The sequence below is a fragment of the Cenococcum geophilum genome (assembly GCF_001692895.1).
Source record: "Cenococcum geophilum 1.58 unplaced genomic scaffold K441scaffold_29, whole genome shotgun sequence".
NCBI lineage: Eukaryota > Fungi > Ascomycota > Dothideomycetes > Gloniales > Gloniaceae > Cenococcum > Cenococcum geophilum.
In genome coordinates, this window is record NW_027137587.1 from 133,905 (window position 1) to 142,877 (window position 8,973).

An 8,973-nucleotide genomic window follows, 5' to 3' on the forward strand; every position below is an offset into this window, starting at 1 on the left:
ATAAGGAATCTAACTATAAAACGGCCTGCTAAGAAACTTAATTAGAAGAACGCCGGCCCTTATAAGGTTAAGAAGGTCGTCTCCTTTTACGCCTACTAATTAAAGCTCCCCGATACAGTTAAAATCTACCCTATATTCTATATATTAGTCCTTTACCCTACTACCACTATATTAGACGCCCTGTCTAAATAGATATAAGACCCTCCCCTATTAGTTAAAGTAGATAGTATAAAGGCTTAGTTAAAAGAACAGAATCTATTAGTAGCCAGTAAATAAGAATTCTAAGACAAGGACTGGAAGAAGGTCGAGGAAAGGACACGTCTATATACATGTCGCCAAGGCTTGGCTCGGCCGAGCCCCTAACTAGGGTCTATAACAGTGTCGTAACAGATAGTAAGAATAAGTACTTTATTAAAAGAATTTATAATACTAAGTATAATAAACGGAAACGCTAATATATATACCTTATAAAGTAGAGAGGCCTTATTAAACCTTTATAGGAACCCGTTAACTCTATAGGACTTATATAAGCTATAAAAGACTTTTATAAACTATACCTAGAACTACTATAGCCCTATTTTATTAAAGCTCGAGTTTAAAGGGGGGGTACGATTATAGGACACTCCCGTAACACCTTATATACATCTACCTATTTTTACTAACTTAGTAACTAAAGACCAACTATAAGACGGCAATTTAATGGCAATCTATGGCAATCTAACGGCAATCTGCTATATTTTGCCATATTCCGCCAAATTTTACTAAATCCTGCTAAGTTCTGCTAGGACTACTACCTAAATCCTATTTTGCTCTATATATATATTAACTAAGCAACTAAGCTAATAATATATACCCTTTCTTCCCGTTTTCTTACCCTCTTTCCTTATATAACGTCTTGATCTTATTATACAGTTTATATATATAGCTTAATAATATCTACCTCGTTATATATTATTGTCGCTTATATTTACTTTATAACACCTAAGGCTAAAGAGGCTAAAAATGATTCTAATTAAAAAGAGGCGGAAATAACTTATATGATAGTAGTGGATCCCTTAGATAACCCGGCTTATTTATTACCTTTAACTAATCCCTTTACCTTTAGCTTCTTCTTAATATTACCTAACCCTTTTTCTTTTAATACTTCTATACCTTTTCTATAGCCTTTTTTAGGTTTTATAGTAGTTCCTAGGTAGTCTTATTATAGCCTACCCACTTTACTTTATACTATATTTTATTGTTAATATTCTTATAATTTATAATCTTTAAAACCTACTATTTATCTTCCTTTTGTCCTTTATATATATCTACTTTATAAACTAATAGCTCTATATTTTTCTACGCTAGCTTTAGTATTGCAATATGCTATATAGGGTAGATCTTTATCTTCGCTAATAAGTTAAGTCTATATATAACTTCTAAAATTTTAGTTACTATTTTAAATAGTCCTAGTCTAACGTAATCCAACTTCTTACTTAGTCGTTAATTTATAAAAAATTTGTATAATAGCTATACTTTATCCCCCTCTTTTAGATCTAGTCCCTTAGATCTTTTAGCATTATAGTACTTTTTTATATATTTTTTTTATACTATTTTTGCTGTAAAATAGAGGTCCTTATAAAGATTTATTAGAGTCTTTATTCTCTACTTTACTATTCTACTTATCTTCTTTACTTANTATGGTAATAATAATAATATTCTAGGCTTATATCTATAATTTGCCTAAAATAGTAATATCTCTATGCCTTTCTATAGTATCGCATTATATATAAATTATATAACTAGTAGTAACAATACCTAATTATTCTATCTGTAATTAATATAATATCTTAAATACTATTTTAGCGTCTAATTTAATTTCTCTATTTATCTATCTGTTTGCAGATAATATACTATTAATATTACTGCGCAAACCCCTTATTCCGCTAAGAATACCTTTTAAAATACTACTATAAATCTTAAGTCTCTGTCGGTACCAATTTAATGGTATAAGTGGGTCGTGTCTAGGGGCACGAAATACGTATAGTATCGTATGCTTATTTAGACGGTGGTGACTATCAGTTCTATTAAGGTGGGCTACGTGGTCTATATACTAACGCACCTCCCCCCTAACTAGCTAGTGTTTCAGGAGTGCACCAGACGCGTAAGTACGTGGTTAGTACAACAGGTGCTATAATTATATACTAGCGGTACTTAGAAAATGGAACCACTTGTGTATAGCCTCCGTAATTGCCTCAATAGAACCATAAAAGGGGTAAGAAAATATATAGGAAATCCCTCCCAAGGTGCCCTCTAGGCTGCCTTCCAAACAGTGCCCCAAGCTAGCCGTAAGCCCTGCTTTACGGTCTGTAAAATAAACTATGCGGCCTTTTAACGGGCCGTAAATGAACTATACAGCCTTTTAACGGGCCATAAATAAACCGTGCGGCCTTCCAGCGGGCCGTAACTAAACCGTAAATGCTCCGTTAGTCTCGCTCTACCCATTCTATGACTTTTAGGTTAAGTTTATTTATATTAATTAGGGTCTTAAGAGCTTAACACGGCTTTGCCTTAGTTATGGCGTCTGCTAGGTTATCTCCGCTAGTAATCCATTTAACCTCCGTAATCTCACATCATTCATAGGCCTAACGTAAGCACATTAGGTCGACCATAAGTCTCTTCTCCTATATCGTACCTAGCTTAACTAGGCAGTCGTAGAGAGACTTTAAATCAGAATATAAAACCAGGGGTAGCTGCTCCAATTATAGGATCTTCTGGATCGTTAATTTGATTACGGCTGCTATATCAAAGCCATGGGCTAGTGCATATAGTTTAGAAGCTAGTACACTGCGGGTTACTTATTTGTATTTAATTAAAGACCAATGCAGTATATTTACGTCTTGGTTATAGTCCATAAGTACAATTACAAAGCCAATTTACGATGATAGGTCCCTATTATTAGTAAAGGAGGCGTCCGTAAATACCATTACGCTAATAGAATTTAGGTCTAGCGGTACAAAAGTAAGTCCTCTTATCGCATTATCAATTTGCCATTGGATGCGCTTATTAAGCTATTTAACATTTTCTTCTTGCGGATCTACTACCTAGGCCGCAAAGGATAAGTCGTAGGCAGATTCGGGTTAACAGACTGTGGCGATATAGGCACCTCTTACACGCTATACAGCGTATTAGTCCTTTGTATTTACGGTCTTATGGGTCTCTCTATGGGAACTAGTAAGGTCCATAGGCTTTGCCGTAACGGGCTTTAGGTTTTAAGCTTGGCGTTCCTAAGTTAGCTAGATTAAGTTGCCCTTTTATATAATTAAGCCTCCGTTAAACTTAATTAAAGTCCGCTTAGTTAACTGCTCTTACGGCTTTATTAGGAACTTGGCTTCTTACAGTTCGGTCTCTTCCGCGTCCGCAAAAGTTTGGTCCGCTAGAAAGAGGGTATTATCCATTTAGAGTCTAACGATGCTAAGGCCGTTTAATAGGGTATATAGGAGGCAAGGGTTATAGGTTAACTGCTCCATCTTAAGTTTACTGACGTGGTGCTAGTAATACATCTTAAACCAGTGGTTTCCAGCTTCCGGTACTCCGTAAAGTGGTTTTATAACCTATAAAATTGTTCCTAGTTACAGATTAAGCTTAAGCGGTGGCCGTATAAAGATGTCCCTACTTAGGTAAGTGTTGGACTATATATAGGCTTATAAGATGTCCCATAAGTAGAGGGCTATGGGTTTAGTTTGCTGTAGTCCCAGCGTAAGCGTAAGTATGATCCGTTAACTAACCCGTTAAATTATAAGCGATTGCGTGAGGACGAGGTCCTTTCCCTAGTCGTTATAAGCTTATACGACGAGCCTTAACTTTTTAAAGGCTTTGTTAGTACTAGGGTGCTTAATTTCGTTAATAAAGCGCGAGTTAAATATACGGACGCCTTATGGAACGTCTCTCTCCGTTATAACCGTAAAGACGCCCTTCTTAAGTAGTCCGTTAATCTCTTTGCGTCATAAGTCCATAAAAGGGGTTTCCTATACTAAAACTAATATATCCACAGGCGGAGATTGCTTTGCGGATGTGCCTGCGGAGGTTAGATAATTCTCCGTTATAGAGTTCTTATAGGGGCGTCCTCGGCCACGCTTTATAGCAGGTTCCGCAGGTTCATTGGGTTTCTGGGGGACCTCTAGGGTAGGTAAGGGTGCTTCTAGTTTATCTAATTCGGCGGGTGCTTCTGGTTCATCTAGCTTAACGTTATAGATGTTTTTAGACCGAAAATAGGGTTTTACGGACGTGCTTCTAAAGCTTGTCGGTCCGCTAGGGAGCTATACACAGCAGGTCTCGTCTTCTACGGCCAGTAGACGGTAAGGTCCAGTCCAATTGCCGCTTTCACGCCACACGAGGACTTCAGAGTTAAGTGGGAGGTTATATACTAGGGTTATATTAAGTCCGTTACAGTAGTACAGAGCGTTATTAACAGTTTGTTTGGCCCGTAATTTGACTATTTCGGCCATTGCCTTCCGTATTATAGCTGCTCAATCCGTAACGGACGGGGCAGGAGGGTCCAGTTTGCTCATCCTTAGGTAGGCTCCGTAGACTAAGAGGGTAGGTACCAATCCGTTAGGGCTAGCGGTATTGTTAACGGCTTTTACGGCCATCTATAAAGCCAGTTCTTTTTAGATATTCTTACACTCATCTGTAATAATCTAGTAAGCTCTCTATAAAGCTAGGTAAGCTCGCTTAATAAGTCTAACGGACCAGTGCGCCTTAACTAGAACGGCTTTTATTAAAATAGCCATAGCCATAGCATACTGTTGGAATTCCTTACTAATGAAGTTCCTACTAGCGTTGTAGGTAATATACTCAGGGGGTCCAAGGTATATGTTAATCTAGTAGGTCCGTAAAATGTCCCAAGTATATTTTATAGATATATTTTGCAACCAACGGGCGGCTTAATAGCGGGTTGCCTCATCAACTATATGTAATACTGGACTGCCGTTAATGTATATAATATCTACGTACACTAAGTGGTTGAAGTTAAGGTCCTTACGAAGGGTAAACTTGAATCTACCTAGGGAACGTCCGTATTTCTGGCAAAAAGAGCAGTATTTAATTAGGTGGTTAATTGCCTTCCTATTAACGTCGTCATGTCCAGAGCATTTAAGAACTCTATATAGCTTTTCGGCTAACAGGTGGCCGAAACAGCGGTGCAAACGGTGGATTTCAGTACTAGTAAGGTAGCACGGGTTATAGTCAAAAGATTCCTAAATGTAGGTCCGTAAAGTCTCTCCCTATATAAGGAACGGGTGTCCAAATCGTCGTGTAATTAGTAGGGTAATATACTTACTTCCTAGGGCAGTTGCGGGGCTAGTTAAGGTGTCCGTAATATTATTGTAGTAGACCTATAACCTGTCCATATCTGCAAGACAGAGTAAAAAAGGGGTGTCCGCTTTTACTATGTGGAAGTCAACTAGGCTAATTAGGGTCTTAACTGCGACTAATCTAATTAATGCGGTTAAACTAATGCCAAATTAGACGTTTACAGCCCTAGCTTGCATAGTGTTAATGTCCGTATTATCATTTACGGTAGTCTTATATACAAGGTATTATCCGTAACCTATAGTAGACTTCTTAGAGGCACCTATATCAATTATAACGCCATAGAATTCTTTAGGGGTATAGCGTTCTGTAGTAATATATGCAAATAAATCCTATTCGCGGTCCGTAATATCCGTAACGGGTCCAACGGGTATACTTACAGGCCAGTTTTCGGGTGTAATTAAGTATATAAAGGAGCGGTCGGCTAATACGGTCATAGTATTAAAGGCTTAACTATCCGTAAAAGGTCCAAAAGTAGTTAGGAATGTCTCTAAGGTCTCCTATTCCTAAGCGTCTAAGTTAAAGTTAATTATAAGGGCTTCTATTAACTCGTTAGGGGGCTCCTCTACTTCCTCTCCTTTATATTCCAAAATAAACTGGTTAATCCAGTTATTAAGTCTCTTCCTAGACTTGTTACGTTCTTCCTAGATATACCTTATAGACCAACATCCTTTATTGCCGCACACAAAGCACTTCTAACTGGTTCGTCTGCGGGGGTATACTTTCGTACGGGAGTTGCTGTGGAGGTTGCGGGTAGAGCCTAGTCAATACGGATACTACTGGCGGTATCGGCGGTCCGTAAAGTAGGCATCTAAATTAGGTTGCGGATTTTGCAGGTCCGTAATAAAAGCTTAAGTACTACCTAGCGGGTTTAAGGCTTTGTACGTTATAATAGAGGACCGTAAATCGTTAATAAGGCCAGCTACGGTGTCTGCGGGCTTATAACAGGCGTATTTGCAGGGTTCCATTTCCTAGTAGGCCGTAATCAGTTTATTATACAAGAAGTCGTCCGTTTAAAGCTTAATATTAAGACCGTGCTATAGGTGGCGGAGGTCTTTAATAAGGATTTGTAGGCACTCTATAGTTAATTTTTCAGTATTCTTATCCATTACGGTCCGTAACTTAGTCGCATTCCATTAGGTAAGGATATCACGCCTATATTCCGGTCCTTTAAAGTAGTTATATATGGCTTCGCATAGCTTATTAAAGGGAACACCAAGGGGGTTACTCTTAAGGTTGGTATAGTAGTGGTCAAGTACTAAGCCGCGCAGCATAATAGAGTAGGCTTGGCTGAACTCCTATTTAGGAATATCGGCCTTCTAACAGAGGTCCGTAAAGATGGTCAGTTTAAAGTCAAAGTTATCGTTTTCACCGCTGTACTTAGATTCGTCGGTGTAGAGCTTAGCTAGGTTAGCTAGCTCCTTACCATAAGTCTTTACTTAGGTAGTTTGCGGGTCTATAGCTTGCGGATTTATAGGTTACGGATATATGGGTTACGGGTCTGTAGTTTAAACAACGGGAGGGGTTTGGTCCGTATTTTGGTTCGCGGGGGTATTACAGTCTATAATTTAGGTTACGGGGGTATTACGGTCCGTAACATAAGTACTAGGTGTACTTTAGCCAGTAAAATCAATTCTAAAACTGCTTAGGTTTATAGGACGAATTTAGTTAAGAGGGTCAGGTATAAAGCTAGCGATTACATTAAGTTTAGAAAAAGCAAAGAGTTCCTTAGTAGTGTTATACTTATCTAGGATTTCTTCCTTAGTCCATTCCGTTCGGTCCTCCTTATATATTATATTATACAAGGACCGTACAACAGTAACCCATTTATTCCTTTTAACCCATACACCTTAGTTATGTAAAAGGGTCCGTAGGTTATAGATAGTAGTGGGGTTATATTCCTTAAAGATGGCTTCCGTAAAGTCCGCAAAGTCTTCCTAGTATTACTCCCATAGGTCAACGTTCATAAGCTTAAAGTATTCGTACTTAAGGATTTTAAATTTAATATAGTTATTAACGTCATCTATAGACGTAACGTCAACTCCTTGTCTCCACTTCTTTTAACCTTCATTAACCTGCTTACTAATATCTGCCATACTGTGTAGTGTAGTATAGTATATAGCGGGTGGAAGAGGTCTTATAAGGGTCCATAAAATCGGTTAACGGGCCCATAACGGTTCATAGAAGGGTAAGGGGGTCTCCGTAGGGTCTTAATAGGTTCATAGTAGTTCACAGGAGGGTAAGAGGTCTCCGTAACGGTCCGTAAAAGTAATTAACGGGTCCGTAACGGTTCGTAAAAGGGTAAGAGGTCTCCATAAGGGGTCAGAGAGGAGGCCGGGGTATTTTAGTAGGGTGTAGTAGTCGCGTTCTTAGTGTAATCGTGTTCTTAACGTGGTTGCGTTAACTACTAGTACAGTAGTCAATATCTCTGATTAAGGTGGAGCGTAAACGTCTTCCAAAACCAGGGTAGATTTAAAGTAATTCTAGGTAAGGTAGAGCATCAAACGTCTTCCAAATCTAGAGTACTTTAATTCTCTTCAACTGAAATAGGGGCTTACAAAGTAGAGCGTTGGACGTCTTCTAAGCAAGTGCGTATCTCCTAATCTGTGCGCGCTCACTAATCAGTGTCGGTACCAATTTAATGGTATAAGTGGGTCGTATCTAGGGGCACGAAATACGTATAGTATCGTATGCTTATTTAGACGGTGGTAACTATCGGTTCTATTAAGGTGGGCTACATAGTCTATATACTAACGCACCTCCCCCCTAACTAGCTAGTGTTTCAGGAGTGCACTAGACGCGTAAGTACGTGGTTAGTACAACAGGTGCTGTAATTATACAGTCTCTATCTAATATAATTTTACTTAATACTCTATATCTTATAAATACTTCTTTAATATAAATTCTAGCAATATCTTCTACTAAGATTTCTTCTACACACACTATAAAGTAGCCCTATTTAGTTAACTTGTCTACTATTACTAGGATTATATTATATTCCTATCCAGTAATAAAATCTTTTAACTTTAGCAACTTTACGATAGAGTCCTATAATATTGTCTCCTATAGATATTCTAGTATTTTAATAGGCTATAGCTTTCTATATAGCTTATACCTTATTAGCTTATTCCTTTAGCAATTTAAATATTTCTTTATAACTTCCCTTACTAGACCCTAGATTCTATTAATAATATACTCCTTTTAGAGTCTTAATACTAAGCTTATAGCTCCATTATATCCCTATATTATTCCCCTATAAAAATCTCTAATAAATTCTTTTATAATACCCTTTAGTATATATATATTACTTCTTAACTCTTATACTACTCTATATACAGATTTTTAGATTATGCCTCTTAGATTCTCCTAATCTAATTACTTTCCAGTAGCTTATATTTTTAAGTTACTATAATCTTAGGATAATTATATCTAATTAATCTATTACTATTTTTCTATAGCATTGCCCCTAATAGATTTTTATTATCTTATAGTTTAGCCTTTCTACTAAGTGCGTCTACTCTTATATTTTCTGTCCCTTTAGTATACTAAATCTTAAAATAGTATTCTGTAAGTATTTCTACCTATCTAACCTGCCTTTAGTTAAGTTCTTTTTATTATTAT